Raw genomic sequence first — 20,815 nt, 5'->3', positions numbered from 1 at the left:
ACCACCACACTGAAATTGTATTCAAATGCCCTCTGTATTGTTTCATCCAATGGAAATCTCTAAAATAGTATCTAATAGACCTCTCTTCTGTTCCCGAGGCTACTCTGTAGTTGACACTGTCAACTAGTCACTTATCTTTGAGATTATCTATGCCCTTTGGCTTTTGTAATGCATCTCTCCTGGCTCTCTCTGTTCATCTGCCATAACCTTCTTCCTCTCCTTTAACACAAGCAGCCTCGGGTCCATTTTATGTGTCTTCTTGTCTCAAGAACTCACACCCACCCACGGTTCACCTACCACGTGCACGCTGATGACTCCGGGACTCTGACCCTGACTGCTGAAATTTCAGACTCACATATCTAACCACCTGCTGAATGGACAGACATGCATGGAAACACAAAGCTGCTTCTTAGACACCTCAGAGTCAACATGTCCCAAACTGAATTCCCCATCTTCCTTCCCCACCAGATCAGCTTCTCTTCTGTATCCCAAACTCAGGTATTGGCTTAGCATCCAGTCACTCTCAAAGCCAGAATCCTGGGAGGGGGCGGTCATCCTAGATTCCTCTTTGACCTTCGCTCTGCCCTGCAGTGTCCCAGTTCCCCAAGAGATTAGACATTCTGCTTATTTTGCTTCCCCAAATTTTCTGGTGTTCTCCCTTTTTCTTTGATTCCTACAGCAGTGATCTCATTTAGGCTCTCGTGGTCTTTTGCCTGGACTACTGCACCCCCTGTAGTCCTGCCGTCCATAAATCCTTCCACTCTGCAGCCACCATCACCTACTTACAGTGTGACTCTGACTACAACACGATGGAATTTAGAATATTTCTTTGACTAACCACCTCATGGATTTGCATTGCGTGTCCCCAGGTCTTGGCTGTTGGTGTGTGTATCCAGCTTTGTCACCCATTTCTTCCCACCACGACCTTTACAGTATGCACTTGACCCGTGCTATTCCCTCCCCCTAGTATGTCGTTCTCATTTCCTCTTCACCTGGCTTACCTTTACTCAGTTTTCAATAGGTGGGCTTATCTCCTCTGGAAAGCCTTCTGGAACCTCCAGGTCGGGCTATGTGCTCCACCTCTGTGCTACCATACTACCTTAGACATCTTGATTTTTATCACTTACCATGTCATATTAAAATTACACATTTACATGTCTTACTCACTAGACTATAGCTCCTCAAGAGCAGAGACCTTATCTGCTTCATCTTCAACTTCCCATGGCTTAGCACAAGCCTCAACATACAGTTATAGTTCCTGGTCTGAACTGAACTGATGCAACCTAGCTTTGATCCTGAATCGTGGGGAAACTATCTCCTAATCCAGGCATTAAGAAGGTTGCTGGTACCATTGCTTTTCCATATAATTTTTCAGCCTAGATAAGTCCTTACAAGAGCATCTTACAAGTGCTGTGCCTCTTTGGCTGGTGTGGGGACGCCCCTCCTCCCAAAGGAATATCTGAACTCACAGGTCCAATATGGCGTACCGTTCTAGAGTGTCAGTTTCACCAAAAGATTTTTGGAAAGAGATGTGTTTTGAGGTAGCCTATGTGGTTTTTTTTTGGCATTAAGAGAGGCTTCAGCTTATGCCAGGCTGTTCCCTGCTAAGCCTCTGTGTCGTGGGAGCACACGTTCTATGGTGAGTGGTAGTGTTTGAGAAACAGTAGTCTACAGGGCACTGTATTATGCTGTAGCCTAGTTCTTGTTCTAGAGCCTTCCATATAAAAATAACCCCAGTGAGACCAAAGCATAGAAATGATCTCAAAAACAGGCAGAAGAGAGATTTTTCATCCTGGGCTGAGTGAGGTTTGAAAAGGTGTCTGCCTCAGGCAGGGTAGGTCTTCAGAAATTAGTACATCACCGTGCTTTGTACAAAATATGCCAGGTGGTAGATAAAGGAAGGGGAGGGAAGGCAGGAAAACAATGTTAGAACCAAACAAAGAGAAGGTTTTGGTCAAAGTGGGGACCAGATCAAGGAGAGTGGAAGGAAGTGAGGGACAGGACAGCAAGGCATGGAGCACGAGGAGAGAGAAGAGTCAAACAGAACTGCGGCCACAGATGGGATGGAGGTAGGGTGTCTGCCGAAAACCCAAGAAACGATTACGTCTTTAGTAAGGTGATAGGGGGCGTCTTCACCCCCGGAAATTCTACCTGGAGTCCTGAGTTTGAGATCTTCCCAGTCTGGGTTCTGACAGCCGTTTCACAGATCAGATTTGAGAATGAGGTAGCATCCTCCCAGAGGGAGTGACATAAAAAGATGCAAAAGGAACAGAGGAGACAGCAAGGGGACAAGTAGGAAGGGTTAATTTAAAATGGATAATGGGAAAAAACCCCAATAAATTGACAAAGGAAAAAATAAATAAAATGGATAACGGAGCCAATTTAATTCAAGCCATGTGTATTCAGTGCCTGTTATGTACGAGGCATTGTTCTGGGGGTGGAGGAACAGAGGTAAGACTGGGCCCCAGCCTTGAAGGAGTTTGCAGGCTTCTTTGAAGGTGTCTGAGAAGGAAAAGCCAACAGTAGAAAATCCAGTATCTACCTTCCAGTTAAGAGGTCTTTGAAAGCTAAACCAAGAATCACTCCTGTACCATTTCTGTTATCTGGTGCTGTAAAGCTTTCCCAGCAAAAAAAAAAAGAGTGACAAATCTGCCCCAAGTTTTGATTGTCACACGTCAGGCTGCACAAGGGGAAAATGATACGGATTTGGAGAGTGACCTTCAAGGGCAGAAACTCTCTCCCCAGCTCTATCACCAAGACATCCTCCAGAGGTATTAGGAAACTATTTTCCCAATATAACCTCCTAAAGAAAAATACTAGTCTAATAAACTTTTCCATCATAATTAAATCTTCTCCCAAATGACCTGCTAAGACAAACACTATCCTGATGTGGAACTTCTCCAAAAGCCCTAATTTATCCTGGATTAATAAGTATTTCCTTGTAGGTGGGTAATGAATGTTTTGCAAATGGTTATTACAAAACAATTACTCATACATGTGTTCACAGGACTTTCACTGCCCTAGGATCTCAGACTTTTTTTGTGTGTGTAATAGAAAAGAACTGTGTCTCTGGAAGGCTTCTGATGGTCTCTGTGCTGCTGATAGAAGGTGATGCACAGAGGGGCACAAAAGCACCAGGTACTTCAAAGCGGTGGGGGGGAGTCAAGAACAAATTCTGGTGTTGAATGCTAGTCTACCACGGAGCCACCTCAAAACAGGAACCTCTCCTATTAAACAAATTACATAATAAATCAGTCTAAGTTGTCAATGGCCTTCTCTCAAACAAGAATAAACAGCTTTCTAATGAGAAACTGATTGTACTCGAAAGCTGCTAGAGACATAATGATAAGCCATCAAAAAAAGCCTGCTCTGCCTAATCACCCTGCAATGAGGCTCTCCCATCTACAAGACACGCTCACAGACTGCGTGTTAGTACAACATTCTTAAACATGGACATTTGAATACTGCTTCCAACATGAAAGACAGAACCAAAACAACAGAAAAGGGGACTTTGAAAATAAACACAGACATTGTAGGCAGCTGAAGAAAACTTTTAAAATGCAGAAAAGATACAGAGTTAATTTAATATTTTCAGAGAAGTATGAGGAGATACTGCATCCATGAAATAAGAATGGGATGCTATTAAAAAAAAAAATTGGAAGTTCCCCTCTACCCCAAATTAAAGCCCTTGGGAATTAAACATATGATGGTAGAAATGCAAAAATTTAATAGAAGGGTTGGAAGATTTATTAGAACTAAATGACAAGATTCAAGACAGATTCAAGAGATCCAACATCTAAGTAATTAATATAGTTTCAGAAACAACAGAGGGAATTATATAACACAAGAACTGAAGAATATGATTTTTAGATTGAAAAGGTCTTTAAAGTACCTAGAACAGTGACCAAACCAAACAAAAAAAGCCCAACATCAACTTACAACATTGTGAAATATCAGGACATGAGGAAAAAAGAAAAAACCCTACAAACTTCCAGAGATTAAAACAAAATATAAGGGATCAAAAATCAGAATGGCATTAGCTTCTCAAGAGCACTATGAGAAGGTGGAAGGAAATGGAGCAATGCCTTCAAAATTCTGAGGGGAAATTATTTTCAGTTCATCAAACCATCAGTCAAGTGTGAAGGAAGAAAGATGACATCTTAAGTGCGCAAGGTCTCAAAAACCAACCAGATCTTGTGGGGCCTGAATCTTACCCACTTTAAGAAAAAGTCCCCATTAGGAAACTTGCACAAGCCTCTTAGATAGCCTCATCCACCAGAGGACAAACAGCAGAAGCAAGAAGAACTACAGTCCTGCAGCCTATGGAACAAAAACCACATTCACAGAAAGACAGACAAGATGAAAAGGCAGAGGGCTATGTACCAGAGGAAGGAACAAGATAAAACCCTAGAAAAACAACTAAATGAAGTGGAGATAGGCAACCTTCCAGAAAAAGAATTCAGAATAATGATAGTGAAGATGATCCAGGACCTCAGAAAAAGAAAGGAGGCAAAGATCGAGAAGATGAAAGAAATGTTTAACAAAGACCCAGAAGAATTAAAGAACAAACAAACAGAGATGAACATACAATAACTGAAATGAAAACTATACTAGAAGGAATCAATAGCAGAATAACTGAGGCAGAAGAACGGATAAGTGACCTGGAAGACACAATGGTGGAATTCAATGCTGTGGAACAGAATAAAAAAAAAAGAATGAAAAGAAATGAAGACAACCTAAGCGACCTCTGGGACGACATTAAATGCAACAACATTCGCATTATAGGGGTCCCAGAAGGAGAAAAGAGAGAGGAAGGACCTGAGAAAATATTTGAAGAGATTATAGTCGAAAACTCCCCTAACATGGGAAAGGAAATAGCCACCCAAGTCCAGGAAGCACAGAGACTCCCATACAGGATAAACCCAAGGAGAAACACACCGAGACACATAATAATCAAATTGGCAAAAATTAAAGACAAAGAACAATTATTGAAACAGCAAGGGAAAAATGAGAAATAACGTACAAGGGAACTCCCATAAGGTTAACAGCTGATTTCTCAGCAGAAACTCTGCAAGCCAGAAGGGAGTGGCGTGATATACTTAAAGTGATGAAAGGGAAGAACCTACAACCAAGATTACTCTACCCAGCAAGGATCTCATTCAGATTTGATGGAGAAATCAAAAGCTTTACAGACAAGCAAAAGCTAAGAGAATTCAGCACCACCAAACCAGCTCTACAACAAATGCTAAAGGAACTTCTCTAAGTGGGAAGCACAAGAGAAGAAAAGGACCTACAAAAACAAACCCAAAACAATTAAGAAAATGGTAATAGGAGCAACATCTCGATAATTACCTTAAACGTGAATGGATTAAATGCTCCAACCAAAAGACACAGGCTTGCTGAATGGATACAAAAACAAGACCCACATATATGCTGTCTACAAGAGACCCACTTCAGACCTAGGGACACATACAGACTGAAAGTGAGGGGATGGAAAAAGATATTCCATGCAAATGGAAATCAAAAGAAAGTTGGAGTAGCAATACTCATATCAGATCAAATAGACTTTAAAATAAAGAATGTTGCAAGAGACAAGGAAGGACACTACATAATAATTAAAGGATCAATCCAAGAAGAAGATATAGCAATTATATATGCACCCAGCATAGGAGCACCTCAATACATAAGGCAACTGCTAACAGTTAACAAAAGAGGAAATCGACAGTAACACAATAATAGTGGGGGACTTTGACACCTCACACCAATGGACAGATCATCCACAATGAAAATAAATAGGGAAACAGAAGCTTTAAATGACACAATAGACCAGATAGATTTAATTGATATTTATAGGACATTCCATCCAAAAACAGCAGATTACACTTTCTTCTCAAGTGCACATGGAACATTCTCCAGGATAGATCACATCTTGAGTCTCAGATCAAGCCTCAGTAAATTTAAGAAAATTGAAATCATATCAAGCATCTTTGCTGACCACAACATTATGAGATTAGAAATGAATTACAGGGAAAAAACCAAAAAATACAAACACATGGAGGCTAAACAGTATGTTACTAAATAACCAAGAGATCACTGAAGAAATCAAAGAGGAAATAAAAAAATACCTAGAGACAAATGACAATGAAAACACGATGATCCAGAACCTATGGGATACAGCAAAAGCAGTTCTAAGAGGGAAGTTTATAGCTATACAAGTGTACCTCAAGAAACAAGAAAAATCTCAAATAAACAATCTAACCTTACACCTAAAGGAACTAGAGAAAGAATAAACAAAACCCAAGTTAGCAGAAGGAAAGAAATCATAAAGATCGGAGAGAAATAAATGAAATAGAAACAAAGAAAACAATAGCAAAGATCAATAAAACTAAAAGCTGGCTCTTTGAGAAGATAAACAAAATTGATAAACCATTAGCCAGACTCATCAAGAAAAAGAGGGAGAGGACTCAAATCAATAAAATTAAAAATGAAACAGGAGAAGTTACAACAGACACCGCAGAAATAACAAAGCATCCTAAGAGACTACTACAAGCAACTCTATGCCAATAAAATGGACAACCTGGAAGAAATGGACAAATTCTTAGAAAGGTATAACCTTCCAAGAATGAACCAGGAAGAAGTAGAAAATATGAACACACCAATCACAAGTAATGAAATTGAAACTGTGATTAAAAATCTTCCAACAAACAAAAGTCCAGGACCAGATGGCTTCACAGGTGAATTCTACCAAACATTTAGAGAAGAGCTAACACCCATCCTTCTCAAACTCTTCCAAAAAATTGCAGAGGAACACTTCCAAACTCACTCTATGAGGCCACCATCACCCTAATACCAAAACCAGACAAAGATACTACAAAAAAAGAAAATTACAGACCAATATCACTGATGAATATAGATGCAAAAATCCTGAACAAAATACTAGCAAACAGAATCCAACAACACATTAAAAGGATCATACACCATGATTAAGTGGGATTTATCCCAGGGATGCAAGGATTCTTCAATATACACAAATCAATGTGATTCACCATATTAACAAATTGAAGAATAAAAACCGTATGATCATCTCAGTAGATGCAGAAAAAGCTTTTGACAAAATTCAACACCCATTTATGATAAAAACTCTCCAGAAAGTGGGCTTGGAGGGAACCTACCTCAACATAATAAAGGCCATATATGAAAAACCCACAGCAAACATCATTCTCAATGGTGAAAAACTGAAAGCATTTCCTCTAAGATCAGGAAGAAGACAAGGATGTCCACTCTCGCCACTATTATTCAACATAGTTTTGGAAGTCCTAGCCACAGCAATCAGAGCAGAAGAAGAAAGAAAAGGAATACAAATTGGAAAAGAAGAAGTAAAACTGTCACTGTTTGCCGATGACATGATACTATACATAGAGAATCCTGAAGATGCTACCAGAAAACTACTAGAGCTAATCAATGAATTTGGTAAAGTTGCAGGATACAAAATTAATGCCCAGAAATCTCTTGCATTCCTAGATACTAATGATGAAAAATCTGAAAGAGAAATTAAGGAAACACTCCCATTTACCATTGCAACAAAAAGAATAAAATACCTAGGAATAAACCTACGTAGGGAGACAAAAGACCTGTATGCAGAAAACTATAAGACACTGATGAAAGAAATTAAAGATGATACCAAGAGATGGAGAGATATACCATGTTCTTGGATTGGAAGAATCAATATTGTGAAAATGACTATACTACCCAAAGCAATCTACAGATTCAATGCAATCCCTATCAAATTACCAATGGCAGTTTTTACAGAACTAGAACAAAAAATCTTAAAATTTGTATGGAGACACAAAAGACCCAGAATAGCCAAAGCAGTCTTGAGGGAAAAAAGCAGAGCTGGAGGAATCAGACTCCCTGACTTCAGACTATACTACAAAGCTACAGTAATCAAGACAATATGGTACTGGCACAAAAACAGAAATATAGATCAATGGAACAAGATAGAAAGCTCAGAGATAAACCCATGCACCTATGGTCAGCTAATCTATGACAAAGGAGGCAAGGATATACAATGGAGAAAAGACAGTTTCTTCAATAAGTGGTGCTGGGAAAACTGGACAGCTACATGTAAAAGAATGAAATTAGAACACTCCCTAACACCATACACAAAAATAAACTCAAAATGGATTAGAGACCTAAATGTAAGACTGGACACTATAAAACTCTTAGAGGAAAACATAGGAAGAACACCCTTTGACATAAATCACAGCAAGATATTTTTTTATCCACCTTCTAGAGTAATGGAAATAAAAACAAAAATAAACAAATGGGAGCTAATGAAACTTCAAAGCTTTTGCACAGCAAAGGAAACCATAAACAAGACGAAAAGACAACCCTCAGAGTGGGAGAAAATATTTGCAAACGAATCAACGGACAAAGGATTAATCTCCAAAATATATAAACAGCTCATGCAGCTCAATATTAAAAAAACAAACAACCCAATCCAAAAATGGGCACAAGACCTAAATCGACATTTCTCCAGAGAAGACATACAGATGGCCAAGAAGCACATGAAAAGCTGCTCAACATCACTAATTATTAGAGAAATGCAAATCAAAACTACAATGAGGTATCACCTCACACCAGTTAGAATGGGCATCATCAGAAAATCTAGAAACAACAAATGCTGGAGAGGGTGTGGAGAAAAGGGAACCCTCTTGCACTGTTGGTGGGAATGTAAATTGATACAGCCACTATGGAGAACAGTATGGAGGTTCCTTAAAAAACTAAAAATAGAATTACCATATGATCCAGCAGTCCCACTACTGGGCATATACCCAGAGAAAACCATAATTCAAAAAGGCACATGCACCCCAATGTTCATTGCAGGACTATTTACAATAGTCAGGTCATGAAAGCAACCTAAATGCCCATCAACAGATGAATGGATAAAGAAGATGTGGTACATATATACAGTGGAATATTACTCAACCATAAAAAGGAGCAAAATTGGGTCATTTGTAGAGATGTGGATGGATCTAGAGACTGTCATACAGAGTGAAGTAAGTCAGAAAGAGAAAAACAAATATCGTATATTAACGCATATATGTGGAACCTAGAAAAATGGTACAGATGAACCGGTTTGCAGGGCAGAAATTGAGACACAGATGTAGAGAACAAACGTATGGACACCAAGGGGGGAAAGCAGCAGGGGGGTGGGAGTGGTGGTGGGATGAATTAGGAGATTGGGATTGACATATATACACTGATGTGTATAAAATTGATGACTAATAAGAACCTGCTGTATAAAAAAATAAAATCCAAAAATTCAAAAACAAAAAAAAAATCATTGAATTACAAAGTTGGGTGTGAAGGTGAATATTTATTTACATTGAGGAAAGAAATCACAACAAACCGGAGCCATGGAGATTCAGGGCTCTTTCTTTTAAAATCTCTTTAGAAAATTGACCAAAAATGCCTCTCGAAGGCAACCTGGCTCCCTGCCCACACCCCCGACAGCTTGCAGCGATTTGCAGCCCTCACAGTGGCCCTGTGACTTCATCAGCTCCGGGTAAAGCTGCCTCCACCTCCATGCATCCTTCCTCAGGAAGCTATGCTCCAGCAGAACCAAGGAACGAAAAGGCATGGACTCCAAGGGACAGGAATCCTGTACAATCCACAGGATGCCAATGAGGGAGCTCCCAGGGTAACAAGGGGCTCAGAGAAGGACCAGTTCCAGAGAATGGGGGAGCTGGCTGAGCAGGGATTTCCCAAGAAAAAAAAAAAAAAAAAAGAAAACTGGCTACTTACTTGACGTTGACTAACTCTACTGAGAGGAATTTTACCATCCTATCAAAGGATGAGCAAGAATTAGTAATGAGTACTCAACACTTAAGTAATTGAAGATGTAGCAGTGACTTACTCCAGGACGGTAGAAAAGGTTGTACAAGAGAGGAGGTGTAAAAATCATGGTTTATCATATGGCTCAGTTGTGAATAATATTTACATAGTCATAATAATGCAAACATTAAACATTACTATATCGAAAAATATTATGATATAACTTGATATATTGGGACCTTGCAAGAAAGGGAAGTGAATGTGAAGTAGAATTATGAGGGTATAAGAGAGCTAAAGCCACATCCTTCAAGGCGGGGTGTCAGTAGATATTACCTAGAACTGTGTGTGTGTGTGGCCGGGGGCTGGGGGGAAGAGCCAATATTTGCATGTTATTTGGGAATATGATGGTAAACATGAGAAAAATGGAGCCAAAAGCATGGAAAGTAGTTGCCTCTGGGGATGCAGCTTTGTATAAACGCCATAAAAACCTTGTAGAACTTTTAAGACTACACGTTTATTTGTTTTGACCAAAATAGAGAATTTGACCAAAATAGAGAATTAAAAAAAGAAAGTGATGCCCCAAGAGGAGTGAGACAGAAAGCTGTTGGACATAAAATGAAGGTGCCTCTGCTAAACTGCCCCAAATTCAGTGTTTTTCAAGTTGTGGTCCTGTGACCACCTGCGTGCAAATTACCTGCAGTGCCAGTTTATCATTCAGATTTAGAGACCCATCCCAGACCTAAGTAATCAGCATTTCTCAGGGCGGGACTTGGAACCTACAATTTCAAAAAGTTCCCCTAGACCCACTGCATTATCTATTGCTTTTTAGTAAACCAAACAACAAAAAATAAAATGAAAAAGAATAACAGATGTAGAAACAGAGTCAGTGACCCATAAAAAGCACCATGGCAGACACTGCTATTTGCTTACCTGATATCCATTCTTCCTTATTAACAGAATCCCTATTTTGTTGTATTGGCAACATGTCCAACGAAAACACTGGATTTTCTCAGGCTCCTTACAGTTTGGGTTAGTTGTGTGACATAGTCTTTATACCAGTGAGACGTATGAGAGGTCTACTGGGTGGAGCTTCCAGGGAAGATCTTAATATGACAGTAAGTCCCCTACATAAACAAGTTCCGTTCTGAGAGCGCGTTCGTTAAGTCCAATTTGTTCGTAAGTCCAGCTAAGTTAGCCTAAGTACCCAACTAACACATTCGGCTATATAGTACTGTACTGTAATAGGTTTATAATACTTTTCACACAAATAATACACAAAAAATAAAGAAAACATTTTTAATCTTACAGTACAGTACCTTGAAAAGTACAGTAGTACAGTCCAACAGCTGGCATCCAGGGTCTGGCATCGAGTGAACAGGCAAGAAGAGTTACTGACTGGAGGAGGGAGAGGAGGTGGGAGATGGTAGAGCTGAAGGACTGTCAGCAATAGGAAACAGAGGGCAAGCTGCAGTTTCACGTGAACTAACTTACATGATTGGACATGCGAACACACGTTTGCATCTTTGAAAGTTCGCAACTTAAAGGTTCGTATGTAGGGGACTTACTGTATTATCAAAAAGGGACAAACTCAGCTGGTACATGCCTTCTGCCCTTCTTTCTGTTAAGCACAGAAGAGGTGCCTGTCCTTCAGTGAGGACGAAAGCATGCTAAGGGTGGAAGGAGCCTGCTCCGGCCCTGGACTTTGCACCTGCAGACCTCTGGTTCTCTGAGAAGAATAAACTCCTTACTTATTAAGCCCCCAGAGTGGGGTCTTCTGTGACTTGTAGCTGAATGAAATCCTGATGACATCTCATACTTGTTCAAATGTGTATTTGATATACTGTATATTGAACACATTTTTTTGAGTGCTTTGGGCACTGTGCTAGGAATAATACAATGGGCCAGACAAATAAGGCTCTTTCCCCCATGGAATGTGGAATACAGTTAGAGTAGAAGAATCTACAGGTGTCTGAGTCCAGGATTCAGAGGGGCTATGGTTTGCTGTCACAGACCCTAAAGCAACAGAGTCAATCGAAATAAACCACTTGATTTATGTATGTAGGAAGTCCTCAGGGGACCACATGCCAGAAGGAGCAATAGTCTGGACATTGGGAGACCTAGGTTTTCTCTGTAATTCATTAGCAAAGTACATTTCGGGAAGCTACAGGGGGTGATGGCTTAATTTTTCCCGAATCCACTTTTCTTCTTTGAAAAACAAGAAGATTGGGCTCAGCTCTAAAATATTTTGTGATTACATTGAACAAAGATGGCCATGAAATATACCAGACAAGAGTGTTTCTAAATTTAGACTCTAAGAGTTCAAGTCAGAGGATATATTAAACAAATCACAAACAACTGCCCACTCCAAATTAAACAAACAAACAAAGGGAAAAAGAACACGCTGGAGGGAGTTCTGGTTTGAGACCCGGCTCTGCCACGTAACAGCTGAGTAACCCTGGGACGGACACACAGTGTCTCTAAGTCTCAATTTCCTCATTTATAAAAAATGAAGCAATTATACTCCAATAAAAATCTATTTAAAAAATAAAAAAAATAAAAAGCATACTAAAAAAAAAAAAATAGGGCTATTACTCTGACCTCAAAGTGCAGCTTATTAAGGAAAATGCCTGGTACTCTGTAAAGCCCCATTATGATTTGATACCAGCAAGATATTGATAATGGCTTAGAAATCTAAATCCTGCTAGGGGAATACATGAGTGTGCTTTGATGTTTTCAGTTTAATTCTTCATTACACGAGGCAGATAGATCTTTTGAGTTTCCTTCTGCCTGCCATAGTGTACCTTGTGACCCATTTTATTTTTACATAAGAGAACAGGCAAGAGAAACAAAAACAGCTAAAATTGAAATCATCTCTGTTTCTAGCCCCAGTAAAGGTTGGGCGAAAGGGCTGGCTGGTTAAAAGGGAAGCTGGGTTCAAACGAAGTGTGGGAATTGCATCACTTACCTGTGGCCTCTAATTGTCCATATTCAGTATTGTATAGTATTGTGAATAATCTGGGTTTTGCCTTATAACCTGTCTCAAGTGTAGATGGGAAATTTGTCTACATATGCAGCCATTAGCTGATGATGCAGTCATGACTTCCATTCTCTTACAATTATAAAAAGTTTTGCAGTAACAGGAACTTTGGCTATGGGAGTGGTTCTACACACGGTAAAATTGCCCGTATCCATTTTCAACAGCAGATGCATTTGAGAGAAAGAGACAATCTTTTGATTACAACCAACGTAGGTAACATGTGTACTTTGACCAACTGAGCATGGCAGCCAAAGTGAATGTGAAGGTGGTGGGGAGATAAGAAAGCAGAATTCTTTCTTCCTCTTTATCCCCCTTTCGCCTCAGCCCTTGCCAAATCCTGACAATTTCAAAGTGCTATTTGCTAAGATTAGGCAAGGCACATAACCAAGGATATACTGGGGAATACTTTAAATAAAATTACTGGTGCCAAACATGAGATTCAATAACTTCACATAGTCCATCACAACCAACATTCCCCAGAAGGGTCGGGGAGGAACCCATAGAATATAAGGAAAAATGCAGAGTATGTGGTAAGTGGTAATACTGTTTCCACCGCCCATGGAGGAAGTGAGAGGAAATCAAAGGTCTTTAAAAAGAAAACTGAATGCTTGCCTCCTGTAGTACCAGAACAAATAATGCATAACCAGAAATAACGCCTTTTTCTCTGCTTATGTCAGGTGCTCTCCCCTTGTAAAATTAAGGGGCCTTATTCAACAAAGCCCTCATATCAGTTCCATATCTTTTCCAGAAACTTTAGGAACAGAGGGTAACTACAGAGGAACTCTCAGTCAGGAAGAGCTCAGTCTGAAGCAGGCCACACGCCCCTATCTCAGAGTGTATTATTTTTCTCCCCAACAGTGTTCAACATGGTACAAAACCCAGAATATATTGAATATGTTGCAATCTGGTTAAAAAGAGTACACGTTTCCTTTAACAATAAGCCATACTACTTATTAAAGTGAATGTAAAAATACAGGTAAAATTCTTTTGTCACTTTATGAGCCCAGCAGAGCGGTGGGTAGGGCAACGGGGCAGACGGTCAGGGATGTGCGGAAAATGGCAGACGAGGGCAGTGGTGGAAGAGAACAGGAAGGAAGTGGTCATTTCTGGCTAAAATTTTTAAATGGTTTATTTCATAAGGGGCTTCCCTTGCTGCAGCACAACCCTTCTTACATGGAGGGCTAGCTCCTGTCTCCAGAGGTGATCACGCTGGACCCAGACGGGGACACCTAAAACTATTTTCAGGTCCCACTAAACCTCTCCAACCACTGCTAACCTTCCCCCCTTGACCCCTCGCATCCCTCTGCCCACTGGCCTGTCGGTGAAAGCTAAATAATGGCTCGGGGGACATTATCTGTCAGTCGCCTCTCGCTATTAGCCTCCAGGCTTGCTGGCCTAAGGAGAGTATGTGGTGGGCGCATTCGTGGGGGGGGCGGCGGCGCCGGCCTGGGGAGGGTCGGGGTGTAAGTGCCTCCGCTGCGAGCCGCGGACTCGAGACAGCTCCGGTCTCCGGGCGGGACACGAGCCATCACCGCCGGGGTTTCCGATCCTCGGGGCGGAACGGAGGGCAGAGGCTTCACACTTGGAAGCTCCTCTCACCGGGCGACACGGTCGCCCTGCCAGGCCGGGGTCGCGCCAATATTCACCCCAGGGCCGCTGGCGATCGGCCACAGGTGCGCGGGCGCGGTGGGAGCCGCCCAGTGCGGCCCCACCTCCAGCCCCGAGGGGGCCCCCGGGTCAGCTTCCCCATCCCTGGACCTCCAGCGCCTCCTTGCCCTCCCCAGCCGAGCCCCTCCCCTGGCCGAGCCCCTCCGCGTCGGAACCCCTCCGGGCCGAGCGCCCTGCCCGCAGCCGGCGTCTCACCTGCGCCGAGCGCCTCCAAGCCGTCAGTCCGCGGCCGCTTTGCGCGCCGAGTGCAGCTGCCGCCCCGCAGGTGCGAGCGCCCCTCCCCGCCCGGCCGCCTCCCCGCCGCCAGCCGGCCCTCCCCCAACCCCGCCCGCCCCTCCCCGCACCTGCTCGGGGGCTGGGCCGCCCAGTCTCAAAGTCCGCACTGCCCTCCACGCCCCTGACCCTCCCGCCGGGTTGTTCCCTGGCTCCAGACACTCCCTAAGATGTGTGTTCCAGCGGGGGCCGGTTCCCAGACACGTAAGGCCAGCCGTGACTAACCTTGACCTCCTATGATGCAAAGCAATTACAGAGCCTGGGAGGTGACAGCGGAGGTTGGCTCAAGGAAGACTGTTTACCAAGCCAAGCAATCGTGGTGAACAGGCCTGCCAGCTAGGCACGGATCACCCTCCAGCAAAGGAAGGCTCTGGTGTCATATCCCGGACCAGTTTTCTAGTTTAAGCTTGGTGTCATATTCATTCATTCATTCATTCATTCATTCAACAAATATGCCAACAAATCTACATGCTAGGTAGACACAGTTGTAGGTTCTGGAGACACAGCTGCAAAGGAAATAACGTCCCTGCCTTGAAGGAGCTGCTTCTAGGAAGGAAGGCATGACTTTGTAGTGTCATGTGGTCTCCATGCTCTCATCTCTAAGTTAAGGGGTTGGCCTAGTTGTACAGTTTCCCATGCTGTCTGTTGCTCATAATCGCTCGTGGAAGTTAAAATAATGCAAGAGCTACGGCTCTATCTCAGACCACTGATCAGAATCTGGGGGAGGAGTGCGGGCAGATTCAGGGGAGCAGAGGAAGTCAGGGCTGAGAACGGAGCCTCCAGGTCTCTAAGATGCCCTCCAGCTTATTCCATTGTTGTAGGCACTGCAAACCAGGAAGGCTTCACGGAAGAGGTGCTGTATTTAGGTTTTAGAGAGAGGCAAAAGCAGGGTGGAAAGAGGACAGGATCCCCAGTGCAGCTTCTTTTGATCACGTAGCTTTTCTTTTCTCTAAAGCCAAAGTCAAAGGAAGGCACTTTTGAGCATAAGGCATAAACCTGAGCAAAATGTTCCTCTATAAATAGAGTGCATGAGGCCTGGTGGAAGGAGATAAAGCCAGAGGCGGTGCTATCAGTTAAAAGGCTAACGGAGCTACACGCTTGAGGTGGATAGTGTGCCAGAGCCAGGAGCTGGAGAGTACCACTTTAATCTCCCATCGACGTGGGAATTGATTTAACCATTAGGCCTCAGCCTGGCACTTGCTCACACCCACTGTTTGTGAAATGGATGGTAAGGCGGAGTCCTGCATGCCTGGTACCCTGGGAAATGCTGTCCCTCTCACCAGACCCCTGCTGTGGTCAGGCTTTCTCTTTGGTAATGGTCTCTTTTCCTCTAAGGCAACGATGATGAAACAAATGTGTGACCTCTTAGCTGTAGTCAAAGGTGGGTAGAGATGCTTCTTAACATTGAAAACCCAGAACTAAGAAAATTACTTCTGCCTCAAATGATAATATCCAAGAGCCAGGACAAACCAGTTTTTACAAAATAAGTTTGACCATCTTTAACTTGATCTGTGGAAATAGTATAAATCAAACAGCTTAAATCAAACAGTTAACAAAAGCTAAATTACTAATGTATCAACAACTATAATACAATAAGAGCAGCTAACAATTATTACAAAGTTCATTTAATATAAAAGTGGAGCAGATTAGCATTTAGAAACAGATCGGTCATATGTGCCTAAATGAACACAAGGATGGCATTTTAATTCGGTGGGATATGGTTATTTTATAAATATTGCTGACATAATTGACTGTTCTTTCGGAGGATCTTATCATAGAGTTGTTCATCATCCCATCTCCTCTTGGCCATCATGGTGCTAACGGGGCACACGGCCACCCAGCAGGAACACTATCTTTCTCAGCCTCCCTTTTAGGTAGGATGGGTTACGTGACTAAGTTCAGGAAAATAGGCTATGAGTGGAAGTGGTTTAGGCAACCTCTGGGTGGAGTGCTGAGAGAAAGGGCTTGTGCCGGGCTTCTCCTCTCCCCTCTCCTGCTGACTGGAATATGGACATGACAGTGGGCCATCAGGGACCATGAAAATGAATGGTGGAGTAAGAGAATAAAAGGAGTCTGGATGCTTGGGTGATCTCACTCAGTAGTCTCTGTACCAGTCCTGGAATGCCCATCTCCAGACTGTAATGTGAAAGAGAAATAAAATTATATTACAGCTGTAAGTCACAGCTATTGGAGGTTTTCGTCACATGCAACCAAGTCCATGACCTAACTAATGCAGAACATCTTCCCTCCTGCTTGATACCTTGAACAAACAAAAATTGAAAATGGATTAAATAAAGATCTAAATATACCATTCACCAGGAATCACAGTTTGGAGACGCCATTGCACAGAACAAATACATCGTAAGAACCTTAAAGATTCTGACTGCAACATTATTTATAACAGCAAGTGTTTCTCAATATGGGAGTAGTTAAATATGGTATAGCATGCCCTTTCTATGATATATTGTGCAGTGATTAAAAAGGGTGAATTAGATTTATATTTGTTGACCAGGAAAATAGTCATAATGTATTGTTAAAGTTAAGTCTGCAGAGTGGTGAGAGATTTTTGTTTTTCTTTTTTTTTTTTTGTGATAAAATATACATAACATAAAAATTAACATTTTAACCATTTTAATTGTACACTACAGTGGCATTAAGTATGTTCACATTGCTGTACAACCATCTATCTATCTATCTCCAGAACTTTTCATTGTCCTATACTGAAACTGTACACCTATTAAATAATAACTGCCCATTCCTTGCTCCCCAAGCCCCTGGTAACCACTGTTCCACATTCTCTATGAATCTGACTACTCAAGGTATCTCTTTTAAGTGGAATCATACAGAATCTGTCCTATTAGGTCTCACTTATTTCATTTAGCATAGTGTCTTCAAGGTTCATCCATATTGTAGCATGTATCACAATTTCATTGCTTTCTAAGGCTGAATAAGATTCTGTTGTACGTGTATACTATATTTTGTTTATCCATTCACCTGTTGATGGACATTTGTATTGTTTCTGCTTTTGGCTACGGTGAATGATGCTGCTATAAATCTTGGTTTTATTTGGTGTACAAATATCTGTTCGGGTTCTTGCTTTCAGTTCTTTGGTGTATATACCCAGAAGTGGAATTGCTGGATCAAATGGTAATTCTATGTTTAAGTTTTTGGGGAACTGCCATACTGTTTTCCACAGCAGCTGCACCATTTTACATTCCCACCAGCAGTGCACAAGTGTTCCAATTTCTCCACATCCTTGACAATGCTTGTTTTTGGTTTTTGGGTAATAGCCATCCTAATAGGTGTGAAGTAGTATCTCACTGTGGTTTTGATTTGCAGCTCTCTAATGATTAGTGCTGTTGAGCATCTTTTCGTGTGCTTATTGGCCATTTGTATATCTTCTCTGGAGAAATGTCTGAACGCTTTGCCCATTTTTGAATTGGGTATTTTGATTTTTGTTGTTGAGTTTTAGAAAGTCCCTAAATATTCTGGATATTAATCTCTTATCAGATATGTGATTTGCAAATATTTTCTCCCATTCTGTGGGTTGCCTTTTTACTCTGTTGATAGTGTCCTTTGATGCAAAAAAGTTTTAATTTTGATAAAGTCCAGTTTGCTATTTTTGCTTTTGTTCCTGGGATTTTCATGTCATATCCAAGAAACCACTATCAAATCCAACACCATGAAGATTTCCCCCTATGTCTTCTTCTAAGAGTTTTATAGTTTTAGCTCTTATGCTTAGATCTTTTATCCAGTTTTAAAATATTTATTTATTTACTTGGTTGCGCTGGGTCTTAGTTGTGGCAGGTGGGCTCCTTAGTTGTGGCTCCAAGGCTCCTTAGTAGTGGCATGCGGGCTCCTTAGTTGTGGCATGCACGTGGAATCTAGTTCCCTGACCAGGGATCGAACCCACGCCCCCTGCATTGCAAGCACGGAGTCTTATCCACTGCGCCACCAGGGAAGTCCCCCTTTTATCCATTTTGAGTTAATTTTTTGTATATGGTGTTAAGTGAGGGTCCAACTTCACTATTTAGAATGTGTATATCCAGTTTTCCCTGCATTATTTGTTGAAAAGACTGTTCTTTCCCCATTGAATTGTCTTGTCACCCTTGTAAAAGATCACTTGACCATATATATGCGTGGGTTTATTTCTAGGCTCTCTGTTTTATTACATTGGCCTATATATCTGTCTTACCAGAACCATACTGTTTTCATTATTGCAGCTTTGTAGTAAATTTTGAAATCAGGAAGTGTAAGCCTTCCAAATTTGTTTTTCTTTTTCAAGATTGCTTTGGCTATGTGGTGTTCTTTGATATTCCATATGAATTTTAAGATGGATTTTTCTATTTCTGCAAAAATAAAATCTTTGGGATTTTGATAGGGTTTGCATTGACTCTGTAGATTGCTTCAGGTAGTATTAACATTTTAAAATTAAGTCTTCTAATCCATGAACACAAGGTGTCCTTCCATTTATTTATGTCTTCTTTAATTTCTTTCAGCAATGTTTTGCAGTTTTCAGTGTACAAGTCTTTCACCTCCTTGGTTAAGGTTTTCTTTGTTTTGTTTTGTTTTTCTTTTAAATTTTTTTTTTTTGGGGCTGCGTTGGGTCTTTGTTGCTGCGTGTGGGCTTTCTCTAGTTGTGGCGAGTGGGGGCTACTCTTTGTTGCAGTGTGTGGGCTTCTTATTGCGGTGGCTTCTCTTGTTGCAGAGCACGGTCTCTAGGCACATGGGCTTCAGTAGTTGCAGCATGCGGGCTCAGTAGTTGTGGCTCATGGGGTCTAGAGCGCAGGCTCAGTAGTTGTGGCACATGGGCTTAGTTGCTCCGCGGGATGTGGGATCTTCCTGGACCAGGGATTGAACCCGCATCCCCTTCATTGGCAGGCAGATTCTTAACCACTGCACCACCAGGGAAGTCCCCTTGGTTAAGTTAATTCCTAAGTGCTTTATTCTTTCTGAGTGCTATTGTAAATGGAATTATTTTCTTAATTTCAGGTTTTTGTTGTTAGTGTATAGAAACACAACTGATTTTTGAGTGTTGATTTTGTATTCTGCTACTTTGTTGTTTGTTTATTATTTCTAAAGTTTGTTTTTGTTTTGTTTTGTTTTGTTTTTTGTTGGTGTGTGTGTAATAGGGTTTTCTACATACAAGATCATGTCATTGGTGAATACAGATCATTTTGTTTCTTCCTTTCTAACTTGGATGCCTTTTGTTTCCTTTCCTTGCCTTATTACTCTGGCTAGAACTTCTAATACTATGTTGAATAGAATTGGAAAAAGTGAGTATCCTTGTCTAGTTCCTATTTTTAGAGGAAAAGCTTTTAGTCTTTCACCACTGAGTATTCTGTAAGCTGTGGGTTTTTCATTTATGGACTTCATTATTTTGAGGTAGTTTCTTTCTATGCCTTGTTTATTGAGTGTTATTTTCATAAAAAGCTGTTGAATTGTTTTCAAATGCTTTTCTGCGTTGTTTGATATGATCATATAGTTTTCTTCCCCCTTTTCATTCTGTTAATGTAGTGTATTACATTAATTGATTTTCATATGTTGAGCTACCCTTGCATTCTAGGAATAAATTCCATTTGGTCATGGTGTATAATCCCTTTGATATGCTGTTGAATTCTCTTTACCAGTATTTTGTTAAGGATTTTTGCATCAATATTCATAAATAATATTGGTTTGTAATTTTCTTGTAATGTTTTTATTGACTTTGGTATCAGGACAATGCTGACCTCATAGAATGAGTAAGGATGTATTCCTTTCTCTTCAATTTTTTTGAAAGTTTGAGAAGGATTGGTGTTAATTCTTTAAATGTTTGGTAGAATTAACCCATGAACTTATTAGGCCCAGGGCTTTTCTTTGTTGGGAGGTTTTTGATTTTTGATTCAATCTCCTTACTAGTTTTAGGCTTGTTCAGATTTTCTGTTTCTTCATGATTCAGTTCTGGTAGGTTGTGTGATTCTAGGAATTTGTTCATTTCATCTAGGTTATCTGATTTGTTGG

General features: G+C 41.1%; 1 protein-coding gene across 1 annotated transcript in view; it reads right to left on the bottom strand.

Moving 5' to 3' along the window:
• Positions 1-14,827, bottom strand: part of TMEM45B (transmembrane protein 45B) — a 30,031-nt gene extending 15,204 nt beyond the window's left edge. Inside the window, exon 1 of the mRNA XM_057552576.1 lies at positions 14,738-14,827. The gene's annotated coding sequence lies outside the window, so the exon portion shown is untranslated. The remainder of the gene's footprint in view (positions 1-14,737) is intronic.
• Positions 14,828-20,815: the final 5,988 nt, after the last annotated feature.

The sequence above is a fragment of the Balaenoptera acutorostrata genome, chromosome 9 (genome assembly GCF_949987535.1).
Source record: "Balaenoptera acutorostrata chromosome 9, mBalAcu1.1, whole genome shotgun sequence".
Classification (NCBI taxonomy): domain Eukaryota; kingdom Metazoa; phylum Chordata; class Mammalia; order Artiodactyla; family Balaenopteridae; genus Balaenoptera; species Balaenoptera acutorostrata.
The sequence above is the reverse complement of the archived record's forward strand: the minus strand, read 5'-3'. Positions and strand labels throughout refer to the sequence as shown.